The sequence below is a fragment of the Lichenostomus cassidix genome, chromosome 5 (genome assembly GCF_008360975.1).
Source record: "Lichenostomus cassidix isolate B80296 chromosome 5, HeHo_3.0, whole genome shotgun sequence".
Taxonomy (NCBI): domain Eukaryota; kingdom Metazoa; phylum Chordata; class Aves; order Passeriformes; family Meliphagidae; genus Lichenostomus; species Lichenostomus cassidix.
Window position 1 is genome coordinate 21,170,672 of NC_139486.1, and position 18,714 is coordinate 21,189,385.

The following is an 18,714-nucleotide window of genomic DNA, read 5'->3' on the forward strand; positions in this document are numbered from 1 at the left end:
TTGAGTAGGTTCTGCAACACACCCAATCATACATTTCAGTAAGTGTATAGCTCAAGTTTCCCAGCAAACCTATTCCACTCATGCCCAAGCACCCCAGGCCACAGAACACCTTCAACACCTTACAGCAAACCACTTCCAAAAACCTAAAGCTTGTAACTGTAATATGGAAGATCAGTGGAGATTCAGGACATTTCCCGCCCCCCCCCCCCCTCGAGACTATATGAAAGACAAGTCTCATAATCTGAAACAAACCATGCCTGTTTCCACAGTGGAAGGTGATAAAAAAAAAAAAAAAAAAAAAGAACCAAAGCCTGACAATCTGACCAGAAGAAATTGCATTTTCTCTCCCTGAATCTGGCCATTGCTTTAATCCTGACATCGTGAAGGGGACATGAAATCAGGCATCTGGGATAATGCAGTAACAATGGGAGTGCTGAGAGGCTTGGTGCAGCCTGCAGGCTATCTCTAACTGAATCTAATCTGCACTGCTCCAGAGAAAGATGGAAAAATTATCAGTCAGAAGCCTATTTGCACAAAGGTGGAAAACATTCCCTGTCCTTTCTAGACAACTGGTCCAGGAAAGCTCCTTTATAGGATCAAGCTGACTGCAAAGCACCAGAGACCCTTTTAACTTCTCAGTGCTGACACCCATGCAAAGCACCCACAAGCAGCAATGCCTGTTCACTGGTTATTCCTGCTGCAGTGTAGGAAAAAAAATAATTCAACACAATGGAGTAAAAGCAAAACGAGTTTCTAGAGACAGCAAATATTGTAGCTTTTTCTAAGGAAGTAGAGATTAAATTAAAAAAAAAAAAAAAGCAACAGCAATTGCAGCATAAGGCTTGCTGGCTGTTTCAGTGCCACATAACACAGTGAGTTAAGACTTCACAGAAACAGCAGGGAGAATTCAGGATCTTCTCCAAAAGTACGTGCCTCTGCCACCCACATATCAGAAGAAGCACTACTATATTTTTTTTCTTTTCTTTTTTTAGCTCTGTAAGAGACTTAAAACTTGATGCACGTAGCCCAGCTTTTCTGAGAGCCTCCACTAGAGGACTTCTGTTCCCAAGAGTCAGATTACAAAGCAATAGGTGTTTCAAAGGAAACCCCCTCCTTCCACACTGAGCTTCCTGCAGGTGGAAAGGGTACCAAAACAAATAGTGATACACCCTACACATGCATTTACACTCCCCCGAACACAAAAGGCTTTAATTCATTAATTGATGCACACCCTGCATTTTGGGTAATTTACCAAAACCACCAGCAGTGTAACAGAGGGAACCTGCCGTTATGTAATGAACAAGACATGAGCCCTTTCTGGAACAGCACTGGGAAAGAGTGCCAGGGGCCCCTCAGACTGCAGCAGCTCTTCCTGCCATTTGCTTGTTCAGATTTCTGATCCCTTCCTGCCCAGTCCCCTTGCCCTTCTCCTGCTGCCCACAGAGCACTGCCATCCTCCACCAGCTCCTACTGCCTCACTGTCAGGCTCTTAACCCTCAGCACGATGAAACAAGGGAGCCTGAACAATATTCCCTGGGGAATAGCTGACAGCTTTATCTCCCGAGCCACACCACCTCCCGAAGCCTGTGCACAAATGAGATAACATCCTCCTGCATCTGAAGGGTGCCCCTTTTAATCTTGTGACTAAATAACCTCAAAAACATTATTCAGAGAAAGCATTTTAAGATAAATTAATTCGAAACACAATTTATGGCCATAGACTGAACCGCTACATCACTGGGCGCACAGGGAAGTGCTATTCCATTTGTTGCCCTCCTAAACAAAGACACACAGACGATCTTCCCATGGAAACATGCTTCTCAGCATACTGAGTGCAGCTTTTCTAGAAGTAAAGTGTATAGACCTGTAATTAAGTATCTAATGCATCACCATGGACAGAGCACTAAACCTGTGTCCTAGACAGTGATAAAGCCATGACATTTACAGCATTCAGAAAATCCAAACAATCAATTTGGTACACCAAGCTACACAAGCCTGCAATAACATAAGCCAAAACTGAGCAAGAGTAGCAATGAACAGATTACTGTTTTTAAGAATTTTCTGCTATGTGGGTTCAGGGAGGCATATAATTCAAGGCTACAAATCAAATCACAAGCACAATCCTTGCATCATCCCCTCCAACACCCCCTTCTCTGAAGGAACCATTCAGCAGTGCTGCCTGGATGTTACATTTGCATTTTATTCCGTGTCCAGATCCAAATGCCAGATAATCACCATATTTAGTTTTTTTACAGAAAGGTTAAAACCTTAATGGCCTGAATCATCAGAGCATTACTTCAGTCTGATTCTAGTGTAATTCTAATGCTTTTAGCAGTTGCACTGGGGGAAAAATCAGTGACGTGATTGCAAAACTGAATGGCCTAAGCATCTTATACAACCGTTATCTCTGTTCTAGTGAAAGTGATATAGAAACAGAAAGATGTCGGAAAAACTTGTCTCAAGATTAACTGCAAGCTCATTACAGAGATGTGGACAAAGCCCACCAGTCTTTGGACCCCAAGTGACATCTACTGGATCAATTTTTTAAAAAAATCTCTTTTCTCAAAACCACACAAAATAAAAACCCAAAGTGATTGCTTTCTTTGCCTTTCCTGCTACTACTGCTACCACCCATCTGGACAGCAGCCTCTCACTGCCTCAACACTGACACTCAATTTGAATATCACTGATTAATATTGGAAGACAAAAATTCCTGGCACATCAGGAAAATAAAATATCCCCACACCCTACACTACCAGTGCAGCTGAGACCCATCCACTGAACTGCATCAAACCCTGCTGCCTCCATTGCTGTAAGACACCTGGGTATGTAGTACTCTCTTTTTTGTACCCAAATCAACAACTAAATAACGTCCAGACTCCCATTAGACTATGGTCATATCAATACATAAGGAATATTTCTGCTGAAAATATTTGCCTAAATTCTGGCTGGGCATAACCCTAAGTCCTGGTGATGACAAAGTCATGGTGCCAGACACTTGCTTTTCATGTTTCCATTTCTTCTAGGATGCAGGCTAGAAAGCATTTTCTGTGAGGTGTAAGCCTGCCAGTGTGGTGAGGATAAGGAAGGGTCACTTCACTTGACAAGAATAGTTCTGGATCCTGTAAGGCTGCCAGATAACACACGGACAGGAGAAAGACAGACTCTCAAATAAGCATTTAGATCAAAAGGTGTAGAAACAACCATGGAAAAGCTTACTCAGCTCTAGTTTCCAAGCAGAGGACTCCTTCCTCACAAATATTTGCTCTAGTAATGCCTTGCCAAGGCTCACTTTAGAAAGCAATAGTAATGGGTTTTCTCCCTTTTCCCTTGGAAAAGTTTATTCTTTTCCAGAATAAAGTTCTGGTAAAGTAAAAAATCTTTCAAGTTCTCTGCATAATTTCACTCCATTCACACAGGAATGGATGCAGAATACCTCTAAATGCTCTGAAGAAATGAAATAATAGCTAGTGTAAATAAGTTTTTATTTTTCATACTCTTAAAGCTCTCTAGGGAAAATTTCCTTTTTAGTAATTATCCAACATGACTTTTTTATGTATAAAACGAGTGAAAACATTTTTGGATGCTCTTTTAATGCAAAAATGAGGCACAGCTCAAAAACAGGATACATGTACCTACAGATATTTACAAAATATATGCCACTGCTGTGTGTAGCCACTAGAGCATGCTTATGTCAGGTTGTCTTGAGCTCATGTTACCTTTGATAACAATGAATCCTGCACTGTTTCAAAAGCCCCAACCTGAAACAGTCATAGAGTACGTCCATCTCCTCCTACAAAAACCCATGAGATAAGGGCAGAGAAGTGGATTTGGGAGACTTTCCTATTCACATATCTGAAACTTTTAACAGAAGTGAGAACAAGCAACTTAAAAATGCATGAACCAAGTTTCTTCTAAATCAAAGTACAAATGAAAATGGGGCAAAAAGAGCACCAAAACAATGTTAATTATTGTCAACCTTTTAATCACATCCAAGCAAAGTATTTTGAAATCATTACTCTTCCTGCAACCACATCTTTATCTCAATGCTAAGATATTATTTCTTTCACAATATTGTTGGGTTTATTTTCCATATATCATCCTATTCTCACTTTTTATCTTACTTAGATTTATTCCTTCTGCAAAATAAATATCATTCTGGAAATAAAGTACCGTGATGCTTTACAACTGAAATAGCTGCTTTCAAGGAGGAGGAGAAGATTTTTCTTATCTGTGGAAAAAATTTTAACAGCAGAGAGACTAACCAACCTATTTCTCTAAATGGCAAATGACTGGTAACATTCCCTACCTTCAACAAATGCTTTCAGAAATTAATTTCCTTTAGAAAAAAATCAGAGTAATAATCAAAGAGCTTTTCTAACTTTATTTACAAACTCCTTAGATCCATTCCCCAATTTGGTGTTGAAAGTAAGATTGAGGGTTTTTGGTCACAAGTTATCTTAGAACATGGCCAGCTTAGATGGCCACAGAGCAGATAGTCAAGAATACAGAAGACATCCTTTGGGCTTATCCAAATAATGCTGTGCCTCAGTGCTTGAAGTTAACACCAAAAAAAATCCCAAACCAAGGTTATTTTTTGCTCACACATAATATTTCTCATAACCAACAGATTAGAAGAACCCACAGAAGAGCCATTGCCTATTTATAAAATCCTAAATAAACTCTGGGTTTGTAACCATATTTCAGTTCAAATAATAATGGCTTAGCTACAACAGGCTTTTCTATATACGTCCAATATACTATATTGGACTATACTTTTTTCTCTCTTACTATGTGTACGGAACTGTCTAAAAATCTGAAACCCATACATGCAACTGATTACACAGATTTCTCTATACAGACCATAAGGTTTATTGAGTACTTTGAATAGGTACATGAGATGCAAGGAACTGTTTGTTAATACAGCCATGATTTGCACTTTCATGACCCCCTTATTTCCTTTCAGACTGCTCTGCATACTACATTTCATTAGAACTTGCCACATATGTGTAAAACAGAAGATGACCGGAGCTGGCAACTCTTTCAGGCCACCTTTCTTAGAGCACAAGGGCTGTCCATCCTGATGTGTAGGAAATCAGGCAAGGCAGGCCAGAAACTATGTCCTCTTGTCCTGTCACTGGTTGTCTGAGAGAAGAGGCTAATTCCCACCTGGCTACAGCCTCCTTTCAAGTAGCTGTAGAGAGGGGTAAGGTCCCCTGCTGAGCCTCCTTTTCTCCAGGCTAAACAATCCCAGCTCCCTCAGCTGCTGCTCATAGGACTTGCCCTCTAGACTCTCTATCAGGTCTGTTGTCCTTCTCTGGACTCACTCCAGCACCTCAATGTCCTTCCTGAATTAAGAGATCCAGAATTGGACACAGTTCAGTGTCCAGCATGGTGTCCAAGAGGTGCAGCCTCACCAGTGCCAAACAAGCAATCACTGTCCTAGTCCTGGTAGCCACACTATTTCTTTACAGGCTAGGATGCCACTGGCCTTCTTGGCCACACGCTGGGTCATGTTCGGCAGCTGTCCACCAGCACCCCAGCTCCTCTTCTGCTGGGTTATTTTCCATCCCCTCTGTACACCCCCATCCTGGGCTGCATCAAAAACAGCGTGGCCAGTTGAGGGAGGCAACTCTGCCCCTTTGCTCTGATGAGACTCTGCATGCACTGCTGCATCCAGCTCTGGAGTCTCCAACATAAGAACGATGTGGACCCCTTAGAGAAATTCCAAGAGGGCCACAAAGATGATCTAAGGGCTAGAGCACCTTCAGGTAAGAGAAGAGAAGTCTCCAGGGAGTCTTCCAGTACATAAAAGGGGCTTAAACAAAGGGAGAGAGCAAGTTTTTACACTGGCATATAATGATAGGACAACCAGATATGGTTTTAAACTAAAAGGGGAGAGATTTAGGGATTTAGGTGAGATGTTAGGAAGAAATTCTTTACTCGGAATGTCGTGAAGCACAGGAACAGGTTGATCAGAGAAGTTGTGGATGCCTCACTCCTGGAAGGGTTCAAGGACAGGTTGTATGGGGCTTTGGGTAACCTGGTCTAGTGGAAGCTATCCTTGTCCCTAACACAAGCCAGAGAGAACAGAGTGGCTTCAAACAGGGACCCTCCTTGGAACCACAGACCAGTCATTCTCCCCTCAAGCTTCAGCTGTAAATTTCAGCTCTAAAGTGGTGCCAAATCAATAACAAATCTATCCTCATAAAAACTGATGAGTGGGAAACTCTGCCTCCTAAGACCACCCTCATCAGATCTGTCTACCAACTACTGTAGTCACCAGATTTGTGTGCAAAAAATGCCACCTTTTGGTATTCTAGGTTTCCTTTCTGACAGAATTTTGACACATTATTTCTCCCATTCATGTTACACTTAAATGGAATATAAGGTAATGTGGCTTCTCGCTTTCAAGCATCTTGCTTCACCCAACTCCCTCTCAAAAGTGTTGGAAGTATTGGCTAGACCTACAGATGTTCATGTTATTCTGGTATGAGTAACCTCCAGAGCTCAGATTGACACAAAAAGAACTGAAAGTTTCTAGAAGCATTGGCCTCTGAATCTGCAATAATCTAATACCTTTGCATGGAAATACCCTGCTGCAGTAAGGAAACAAGGCAACATGGTATGTCATTTCTCTAGCCTTAAGCTATGTTGATTGCAATTACTAGAGGCTGCAGCATCCCTAGAGAGGACATACCTGAAACAGACAAAAAGTGAGGGCTTTCCCAATGTGTTTTTTAAAGATCTCATGAGTAACAAAGTTAGTTAAGATATCTTGGCTGCTTTCCAACATCAGTAATTATCTCCTTTGAAGTTACAATCAGATGGGAAATTTTTCTTCATTCCTGTACTTAACTACATAAGTTGAATTAGTGTGCTGTTAAATAACAAACACCAGTTGCAAGCTAAATAAATTCGCCTGTCTACACAATTCTGAAAGTACTTTGGGATCCTTCAAGATGAAAGATGCTTAAGAACAATTGTGGTATGTCCATTAAAGCATAGTTGTAATGAGTACTGCAATCTTTTCATTTATTCAATAATAAATTGATTTCTTCCGTGGAGCTGATTTTTCCCTTGTGCCAGTCTCTAATTTCCTTCCTTGATGTAGTAGTAAAAGATTAAATTGCTCCTGGGGCTAAGCTCCCAGGCACACAAGTTCTCTAAGGATCAGACTTCACTATTTTATCATTTGGTTCAATGGTTGATCTTTGTAATGTCTGTTAAACTGGGAGAGTCCTGAGACTGCACTCCCCTAGTTCAGCTCTAGAAGTAACTTCTTACTTCTTTTAACATCTCAGGGGTCTGTGGAGAATTCTCAGGTCCCCACTGGTGAGTGTGGGTTCGTCTAATAGCTATGATGCACTGATAAATTACTAACCAGTAAACACAAAAGAAAATAGCATTATCACATCCACTTTATTTCAACACAAGAAAGAACTCTGAAGCATAAAGGAATTCAAATACAGTGGAAGGAATTTTTATCCCTCCATGATTCTGTACAATAGTAACCTCCTATCCAATTCCTCCTTGAGAACATCAAAATACGGTAGTTTTTCTGGGCTTTCCCTCCTAGTCCTTGACCTCAGATTCTCAGAAATGGCTCTTTCACAGGGAATACCCTCTTATTCTGGGTACATCTCAGCATGCACCCTTGCACAGGAGATGCACGAGACCTAGGAGAATCCCTCCAGAAGCAAGAGGCAGGTCCTGGGCACAGCTTGCAGCCATCAAAGGAGTCACTCATGTTTACATTACACAAGGTGCTCTGCTCTCCAACACAGTCTGTTTGTTGTGCAGCTATAAGACACCTAAGACAACCAAGTATGTGAGATCCAGCTGCCACATGGGACAATGACCCGTCACCTGCTGCAGGACGGACTGCACACTTCACTCAGATGCACCAGGGCTGAGCCCAGCCTCAGCACTGCCACTCCACTCTGCAAGCTTCTGGTTTGAAGGGCACTGAACACTAGGAAAAGAAGGTACACTGCGTAAAAGGGAATGACACTTAAAGCCCAAAGTCAGCATTTAGAAATATGGGCAATCCAACCATCATCAATACTGTGACACAAGCACTGCTGCATGGAAGAATAATTGCTTTGGGCTGGGTTTCTCCCTCACCACCACCTCTTTCTCTTTACTGGTCTCATTCACACTGTTCTATCTCACAGGGTATAGCACCTCTTTCCTTCGGAAAAAGTCCTCTCTGTCCATAAAAACTTTGCCAGAGACAGGAAAACTGCTGAGCATCTTGTGTACAGAAAGAGGCCACAAAGCCACCCCTCCTTTTAAATGTGCAAAACACTTTAACCTTACAGAAAGCAGCAGTGCCTCTTTTTGCCCTTGCAAAGCAGGCAAGCAGTAATAATGGCATAGCCACTACAGCATGAGTATTAAAAGAAATATTATTTTTTTTTTAAAAAGTGAAGACCTCCTATGTTGATAAACTCCGTCCCATTCTGTCACAAATGGCAGGAGATCTGCTGGGGTGCTCCAAACTGGTAGGTTGTGCTCCTACACAGCACACAGACAGGAGCACATCTGCTTTCCCAAATTCCCAGTAGGCACCGTCCCTGCTTCCTGACAAGGAGTCTTGCCTGAAATCTATGACAGGTTGATTGGCATTAGTGCCCTTGAATTACCTGGCAGAATTCATATGCCCACCCTCAGTCAATACTTAACCAAGCTGCACACACTCTACCATTTAAACTTCTCATAAGTTACTCCATCTGGTCCCTTAAGCAGTGTAATGAAAGGCTCCCGTCTTGAGTTTACTTCTCAGGCATGGCACTGGCATGACTCCTCATTCTGGGAAACACAAGGCCAGCATGGACCTACAGGATGGTCACACCTATACAGCAGTCCTATGCTTAGCACGGGAACCAAAACCAAGGACATACATTAACAAGTACTGCCAAGTGGTACTTCATCAATAAAGTAACATTTTCACCTAAAATATCTATTAGTAGTGATTTACAAGAGTTGGAGTGTGACTTACCCTGCTATTTGAATTTGACACACAGGGTAAATGAGTGTTACTGCAGAAAGGGGGAAGAAGAGGGACTAAATTACCCCTTTGACAGCTCCTGAAGAAAGTTTTGGCTTGTTGAGCTACTAATGCATCAAAAGGGGTCTAAACACCTCATTTCTCAACATATAGCAAATTTCTCTAGCTGGCTATCATGAAAGTAGTATCCTACTACCGAAAGCACTAGAATACAATAGAGAACCCTAAATTATATCTGAAAATAATGGTATTTTTACATGGCACAGTGTGATATCTTGTGGAGATACCAAACTGGGACTGGAAAGAGACTGTGGCACTGCTGTGGTCTTTCACCTCAGCTAAATCTATTTTGAACCCAGTTGGGCTGGCTCTTTGAAGGGGCAATGCTGCATCAGTGTGGCATAGATTGCATTCAAGTCAACGACTATTTCATTCCCTGTTTGTTGGTCTATCTGACTCTTGCTTCTTGACAAACATACACATTCACTGAGTCAACTGACAGTCTCAGCAGCATGCCTTTGTATCCTGTCATACCTGAGCACTGGAATCAACATTGTAAAATAAAAATGCTCTGAGTAATTCGGTAGAGCACTTCCACAACTCCTAGACCCTGGCAAATAATTGGAGAATACTTATTTGACCATTTATCTGATATTCTCTGTACCAGCCCCTCCAGCCTAATCCCATTGGCTTTGCCAGTTATTTCATCCCTGTTTCAAATAGATTAAGCACCTGGCTCCTTAGTAACATAAAGGGTCTCATAGCTTACAAAGGGCTTTTTAGTATTTAAATGTATACTGCTGTGCTCGGTTTCCTATTATTACATCTCATTATATCCTTCCAAGCCTTCAGCAATTCTACTGAAACATCTTTTTGAAGTATTTAGAATTTCTTCAAGGTGTCCCAACAGACAGTCCCCTTCTTTGCCCACAGTATCTAACAGTTCCATTTCCTCTGGTGATCTGGCAAAGGGAAACCAATTCTTGTAGGAGTGCAGTACATACACTCTATTCATATCTCTTTCTGCAGAAAAAGATGGCTCACTTGTAAACTTCTGGGCTGAAATCCATTGGAAAACAGTCAAAACAAATTTTTCATTCTGTTGCCACTGTAAATAAGAAACTTGCAGTACCACATAAAGATCTCAGAAGACTAAACTAATGATGCTGTCTTCTTCCCAGAGACCATGCCACTGGGAGACACACAAAAAGGAAAAGGCAACACACTTGGTCTCAGACAGGTGATAACCCAATTCATCTTATGTGGTTAAAAGGAACAAGGTTCAGGTAGCCACAGAGACGAACACTCCATTCCAAACCTCCACTCCAGGTCTCTGTAAAATTCACATTTTGCCTAGCTCTACAGAGCTTTCACATCCTGGCTGCTCAGAGATGGAGCAGCAGAGGAAGACTGTTCCTCCCTATAGCAGGTGCCTCTTTGCATTAGCTGTAGCAGATTTCAGTCCCTACAGGAATACAGCTTCCTCCCTTCCCACTGGGAGGATTAACACTTGTGCTCTCTACAAGCAACTCCTTGTCTTGCAACTCCAAAATAAGCACCTTTGAGGCGCCTACAGGATACACATTGCCTCTGGCTCCCTGTGCTCTTGTCAAGCTCTTGGGGCGATGCAAGCTGTCAGCCGCATGAACCCAGAGCAGAGGAGAGAGTAATGCCGGTGCTATCCATGGACAGAACTGGTTTGCTGTAATTGCTTCTAAAAGCAAATTCCACTGGGCCCAGGGGAGGGCAGAGACTGGCACGTGCCTGTACATACTCACACAGAGGATCTCTTATTCCTTTCAGCTTTGACTGTGCAAGCTTACTGACCTCCTGCAGTATTAATGAATTCCTCTCACCTCCTTACTCTGACATCTGCTCAGGAGAACGGATGAGTAAGCAGGTAATCCAATTGGGCAGGAGCAAAGCAATGAGCCAATTCACCCACACAACTGTGTTACCCTACTGCTCTTTGGCACTGCCTGCCCCTACAGGCCCCGTAGTCCAAGAAAAAGCATTTGGGCTTCCTGCCCTGAGGATGGCTGAACAGACCTTCTCTGCCTCCAGTTTATCTTATTGCTCCTATAAGTATGACATAAAAGGCTGACTTCTCATTCCCAAGATTTCAACATTGACAAAGAAAAAACAAAACCTTACATTCTCTTCATCTCCTGCTCATTTTCTGTAAAGCAAGTTAACAAAAACAATTGCTCCCCAATACCCAGCAAATTAGGCCAGACACATCAACAAAGCTTCTAAACAATGGAAACAAATCAGATTTAAATCAAACACGTTCAGTAAAACAAGTTCTCAGGTAACCTTGAGAAAGTTAAAACAGGCAGCAGTACTAGACAGCCAGGAGTTAAGAACAGAAAATGCCCATAAAGTTAATCCAGCTCATGTCAGGGCTTGGACGGGATTGGGTGATATAAATTGCCAACCAGTGCTTTTCTCTAGGCTTGATTTCAAAGGTATCAAGTAACTGAACTTTTATAAATTCCTTTCCAATATGCATTCATATTCTATCAGTATAAATATTAAGACAATTCTTACTGATAATCAGATTAATTCTTCCATGTCCAGGCATTTCTGCGACCACTACCTAACTTCCAGCTGCACATATAAAATATTCTTCCCCAGTTTATGCGTGCTTAAGATGCCTGTTTATCTTTCCATGTTTTACAGTCTTTCAGTGGAGCACCTCACTATAGGAAGAGCAAAGATCATCTCTTCCACCTCTGCCATCTCCCATTCATACCTTATCACTAAAGGATGTGCTAAAAATCAAGGAAAAAAGCAAGAACATAGACAGCTTTTTTCATTCACTATGGGAATGTGTTCATCTCTGCTTGGCTTAAAATAGTATCTGACAAGAGTGAATCACACAAGTTCTGAAAAATTCACAAGAAATAAGCAAAGAAATCTATAGCTGCCTTGCTCAATCTCACTCCCTGCTTGCCTTATTGACTTCCGCTGCCTGCATTGATGATTTGCTGCTACCTGACTACTTTCTCTTCCATTAAGGTAACTACCAATAAAACATGAGAGGAGTGGGGAGAAAGGGAAGCACTGAATTACTGTGGGGACCTTCAGCACTGCCTCTTCCTGAGAGGGATAAAGAGGGACCAATGAGGAAATACACAGCACAAAAATCTTTTGCCTTCATGAGAAGCCACTGAGCTAACTTAATATGAATATTAATACAAACTCTGTGTAATACTACAGTAATCTTTGATCACAGAAAAGTTTTAAATTTAGCCAGTGTAGAGCTACAAAAGAAAAACAACCAACCGCAGTACTATAATATTAATTTTTTTTTACATTTTCTAAGAGTCAGAAGGAAAGCTACAAGTAAAATTTCTTCAGACAGCACACTTGAAAGCCATTCAAAGTCTTCTAAAAGTTCATAATTTAAAACATCTTGTTTGCATGTCATCATGTCTGACATGCACAAAAAAACCCTCATGGAGGCTTAAAATATATGTAGTTTGTTCCTCAAAAGAAAATATAAGAGTCTGCAGATTATTTTCCTAATATTACAGATGATTTTTTTAAAAGCGATATATATTTTTCAGTTTCGTGGATGTATATATATTTTTAAGTTTCAGTTTCGAATCTCTATGTTTCGTGTCAAACATACAGATTTTTTCAATACCAGCATTCATTTTTTAACTTTGTTTTGTTACAGAGATAAGCAAAGATTTACCTCTTTTGAGCCCCTCAATCACAACCAAACCACCACACTTCCATTTTAAATTCAGTCTCCTTCAAAGCCAAAACAAACAGGTTGTGTCCAGCTCTTCCACAAAACAAGGCTAAATAAATTGGGAGGCTGTTGTGTCCCTTACAATTAGTTTTCCTGTAGGCAGAGGCAAAAAAAACCTTTCAAAATAAGCATACCTTTGCTACAGAAAGACCTATTACAATGGGTAATCATCCTGCAGAATAGAGTGGAAATTCCACTGCTGAGGGCCTGACAGGATCAGCAAGCCCACATGCAGACAAGGCAGGTGAATGGTAAGCTCAGCCTTACTATGTGTCTTCTGTTTGCATCTACAGCAGTATGAAGCATCTGTCTTCCCCCAAGCAGAACAGGGAAGGGAGGAATCTTTCTGGATAGAGAACCATCTTGAGCAATACACTGGTCAAATTAAGTCAATGAGTCACACCATAACACCAAGAAAAATCAGACATGTGGTTAGTTTTTCCTACTATGACCTTGATTCCATTCACGCAAAGCAAATGTTCCTAGAAGAAGCTGAAAGCCTGGATACAAGGGAGGAAGGAACAAAAAAAGAGAACAATTCATAGGACTTAATGGTTTGGTACACTGGCACACATCCCCTCCTTACAGTTTCTCCCCTACTTTGACCTAGGCAGGATAAAGTGGGATAATTATATTTTTATTGAAGATGAACAAAATCTCCATTTCCAATAAAGAACGACTCATTTAAAGAAAGGCAGATGGACAATGGTTGGAGAGTAAATGGAGGGAGACAGAGATGGTGGTCATAACCCCATAAATCCACTGCCATTGCATTATATTTGAGTATCAGAATGGAATACTTTGCCTGAATATTGCCCTTTTCCCCCCCTCTCTTTTTGCTTCTCTTCCATTTCTTGCAACTTTAGCATAGGGAAAGAGAAAAAAAAAATTTGCTTCCGAAGTTATTACAAATTATTGATCCACCAGTTCTTCAGTTCTTCTCAAATAATGAGGGGTATATGTGCATCATACATGTGACCCAAATCCTGTACTTCCTTAAATTCTAAATCTTTGAAGTATCTCTAGATCTGAAGATGCAATTACTGGCCTGCATACCAAAACGGCAGGAAAATAAATTTAAAAGACAGCTGATATCAGAAGAGATTTTGATAGCACAAGGAAATTTTTTGTGAGAAAAAATAGTTCTAGATAAAACAGAGACCTCATTTGGCTTCTGCTCATACAGTGACCAGATTACATGAAAGCTCTGCAGCTGTTTTCCTAGTTAAAGAAAGAAATAGCTGGAGGATTTTAAAATAAAAACTATGTAACTCTAAAATGAATTATTGAAGGAATGGAAAGCCATGAAGTGATTTACCCAAACATAGGATTTGACAATTTTTCTCGTGCCCAAGAAGGCAGGCTGAACTCATAATGGTTATGGAAAAGCTGGTCCCAGACATCTGCACACTCAGAAGCTTGGCAAGCCAGGCCTTGGCATCTCACCAGAGGCAGGAACTGCATTAATGCAGATGATGTATCAGCAAAGGAAGGACCAATTTGTATTAGTCATGGGCTTTGTGGCAAAGGTGGCAGCAACAAAATGTGAACAAAGGGGATAGGAAATTGCATGGCATTACCTTTAATAGCATATTACCAAGACCCAGCTGCCTATACCATACTGGCTTCTTTTCAGTTTCTGTTCACTTTTTTCATTGACAAGCATGCAAAGCAGCAACTTCACTAGTCCATCACTAGTAAAAATGGATTTGTGCCTTAACCAATTCCAAAAGAAAAAATGTGTGTGGTTTCCATCAAAAAGGCAAAGACAAGAGAAGCACCCCCAAACAAATATCATACACCCCACCCCCAGATTCTTCCTGTGGGTGTCAGGTTTATTTCTAATTCCCACTTTTTGCTCCTTATGGATTATCTGTCTCAGTCTGGTTAAGTGCAGCACAGAGCTCTCATCTGAACATGATATTCTGAGCTGGACTTGCAACACCAAAAAATATTTAATCTAAAATGTCTGGATCTTAAAAAAAAAAAAGAGTTTCTTATTCTCCTGTTCTAGCACCAGCAGGAGCATGAGGGACACAACAGAACCAACACAGTGGGCACTGGCTAGAAAAGCCAGAGGCTGCAAGACAGAACAACCTTAGCGATCCTTGACATCAGCATTCTCACCATTAACAGTTTCTTTGTGTCAGGAGTACATCTGACTCACTGAAACAGATCAAATAAGAGCAGCAAATGTTATTCCTTCCTTTCCCCACCCACCTCATACCTTATCACTTCAATTGGAGGTAGTATTCATTTGTGAAGGAAAAAAAATAGGCAGGCAATTCATCTGCTAAAAGCACTGTCTGATTATGAAAGGAACTCCCAAATTCAAAACATGATTGGTAACAAGTCTTGCAATTAAAAGTGTCTAACCCTATCCCTAATGTTTTCACTTATCAAAAAAAACTACCAAAAAAAACCCCAAAACAAAACCAACCAAAACGTGTTCACATAGCATTTGGAAAACTACAGAGATTATATATTGTATGGTCAAGTATTCTTAGCTTAAAACATTTCAGTGGGCTGTTTGCACACCCTAAGATGGTCTTCAGGCCAAGACAAACAAAAATTCAAACTGTCTCAGCTTGTAAAATATTTATATAAAAATGTTGTGTAATAGAAAGTGCCAGATCAGTGAACCAACAAGCATAAGAAATCTGTAACACTGAGAATAGCAGCACAGACTGTAAAAATTTACTCATAATATGCCGTTGTTTGGTGCTAAGGTGGGAAAAAACTCTCTGACCGCTGCATACCACTAACAGGTGAGAATAGGTATTTGTTTGCTAATCTTGCCTGTTAGATTATCCAGATACAGGAAGAAGGTTGGACTTGATGATCTCAAAGGTGCTTTCCAACCTAGTTAGTTTTGTGATTCTGTGAAGTACAGTAACTGAAGACTTTTTTGTGTGTAATAGGAGCCCAGCCCAAAGCCAATTTAATGATGTTAATGGGCACTGAGTAATATTAACAAAAACAAAAATGGCATAAATCAAATTTTGCCTCATTCTTCACAATACTTCATTACATTATGGTTTAAGCTATGCAAATTTAAATATATTTACTTCTAAAGAAAATTAAATAAAAATTCAGATTAGTTATACTTACCTATAAACTTCAGAACAAAATTCAAGACCTCAAAAAAAGTCGAAAATAAGCACGATGCTTCTGAGGACAGAAAATTCTAAATATCACTGCACTAAAAATGGGATTTAATATGTCACAGAACTTTGGTGAAAAAAATTATTTCTTTTGAATATGCAAAAAGATCACACATACAAATAACACAATGGCTGTTCTGTGTTATTTATTGTGGTATAAAATCCACTCTTTTGTGCTGTCCAAATATTTTCCACGTGTCACAAATTTCTAAACTGACACTAAGCAAAAAACATCAAAGAAAATGTGAGGGAACCAACTATGCTTTGGCAGCTGACAATAGCATCTTTTGACAGTGAGGAGTCAGAAGGCAAGTTCAGATTGTGGGACATGCTTCCTCACAGCAGCTTTTTCTGCTACAATGGTCAGCAATGGGAAGGCTGGCAGTGCTGACATAAAAGGAATAATTTTAAGTTCAACCACTGGTCACATGAGACAGGCAGCCCCATTCTTTCAAAAACAGCCCCTTCAGCCAAGCTGCAGACACAGACAGGCATAATCTTGTAGATTCTTTTCAGGTAGTGTTTGTAAGGTCAGCATCTCCAAAGAAGATCTGGAAAAATATCAGCTAAATTTTCAGCTGATGAAATCAAGGCAGACTAGGGTTAAAACAATTCACATAGGATTGTGAGCAAGGCAGTTTTACTAGTGCAAGAGCACAAATTCTGTATTCAAGGTATGAGATACAATGTCTAGACTGCTGTTCTTGTAATACCTTCTACGTCTCTGCAGTGGTAGCTGCCCTTCCAACACAACAGCCAGCATATGAAGCTTTCAGTCTGGTCCAGCTGGCAGGAGGGCTGGAGGTCCTGCTCTCAGGCTCTAAACTCAAATCAGCAGAATTTCACAGTGGGATGAAATCCAAAAGTCACTCAGATTTAGGCAGTCACATTTTCCCTCACTTAGCCAAGACAAAGAGACAGGGGTTTCCAAAAAAGAGGTGGTTTTCCTCTGGCACAGAGTTATTTCCATCTGGGCACAGAACATATAGCCTCCATTTCCTAGGTTTTACATAAACTATGGGCTCCTAGGAACCTAATAACTTAGTAATTTTTTTGTTTTATTTGTTATTAATCTCGATGAAATTTTCTGGTCATGGCTCAAAGTTCTTTGAAAGCATGTGAAGTTAAATATGCCACATCTCAGTGTGTCGTTAAGGCAATTGGAATGGTCAAAGTTACCAGAAACTAAATATTTCTTAGCTTACAGTGCTATTATTTTTGACCAGAATATGACTGTATTTTCTCCCACTCAACTAATTTTTGGTTTTGATCCTGAAAGGGCCAAGATAGGGGAGGGGGAAAGGGTTGTCTGTGCTTTATCACAAAGAACTGTACCAACTTTCCATGTCCAATGGTAATTAAAGAAGGGTTGTAGACATATAAAGTGTATCAACATCCCCCAACATCTGTTGCTCCCAAGACCAGGGCCAAGAGTATCTACTAGTTCAGAATAATTCTGACAAGCCTTATCCCAAGACATTCTTCTAATTAATGTGAAACAAACTAGTACTGTACACAATTATAACATCATTCAGCTTTCCCGTTAGTAAATATACAACTATTCCTGCTTTTGTTTTACTTCTGGCCCTACTTAATTCTGACTTTTATTTACTGCAAAATGATACTGTAATCTCTCCATGCACTTGTTCTTGAGTCTTTTTTATTCTCTCACCCGATCACTTAATTTCTTTCCCTGTCCATCCATGTTCTCCCTTTTTCACTTCTAAATCTATCCCTAGCTACTTCACTAAGTCTCTTTTCCTGAGAATTTTTCCCACTTGCTTATACCATCATTCTCTGCAACCTCATGACACATTCAGAGCCTGAGAATTGTACCAAGACCTTAAAACTAGGAAATCAAATTTTAATTTAGTATGGTGATGGAAATGTAGGAATCTGGACACTCTTCTTTCCTTTTTGATCACATTCTTACAAGGCACTTTCCAGAGAATCTGCCCATGAAACTTTCAAACATAATTCTCGGGAGATTTCCATATCCATTTTACTGGCCCAAGAACACCACACTTAAATCAAGTTCAAAATCCGAAACCCCCTGAACTTCAGCCATGACTGAATTGCAAGTGGCTGGAAGAAGGCAGGTGCTCAGGGATGTCCTTCTAGCTCTATAGGCACTCCTGCAAGTCTTCTCTAGTTGTCACCACTCTAAAGATTTTCACTGATTAATTCCATTTCCTTCAGAAATAACAAAACAACATTAAAAAAAGTAAAACTAAACTTTAAATGCAGACAAATTTTAAAAATATACTGAATTTTGTTAAGCTACAAACATTAAGCAAAAAACATCATTCTGTCTCTGCAAGCTGTCAGTCTTGATTCTATCAAGGACAGCTAGCTTGCTTTCTTTAGTTTTTCATGCAGGCAATTCAATATAGGTAGGTAGTCCCTTCCTTTCTCTTATCAGTCCTATTCAGCCAGTTCTGCAGGAATTGAGGACTGTCTCATTTTCAGATTCCTGCACATTCTTTCTCACATTCTCGTGCACCGCAATTCTTTCAAAACTGGATTTTCAAATGAATAGTATTTATCTTGAGTGATCTTCCAAGAGGAAACATAATGTAGGCTCCTTCTCCATTAACTATTTTTGTTATCTTATTCTGTGCATTAAAAAGCAACCAAATCATTTTGTCCCTTTCTGAAAGGGGAATTTCACTGCTGAATTTTGTATTCAGGCAATACATAGTCTACTCACATTGGCCATTCAGAGAGCCAACATTTCGAAAAAACATAAGAAACTAACTCCTTGTCTTCTTTCC

General features: G+C 40.3%; 1 protein-coding gene across 14 annotated transcripts in view; it reads right to left on the reverse strand.

Annotated features, from left to right (window-relative positions):
• NRXN3 (neurexin 3) overlaps positions 1–18,714 on the reverse strand; it is a 982,570-nt gene that overhangs the window by 828,410 nt on the left and 135,446 nt on the right. The window lies entirely within an intron of this gene.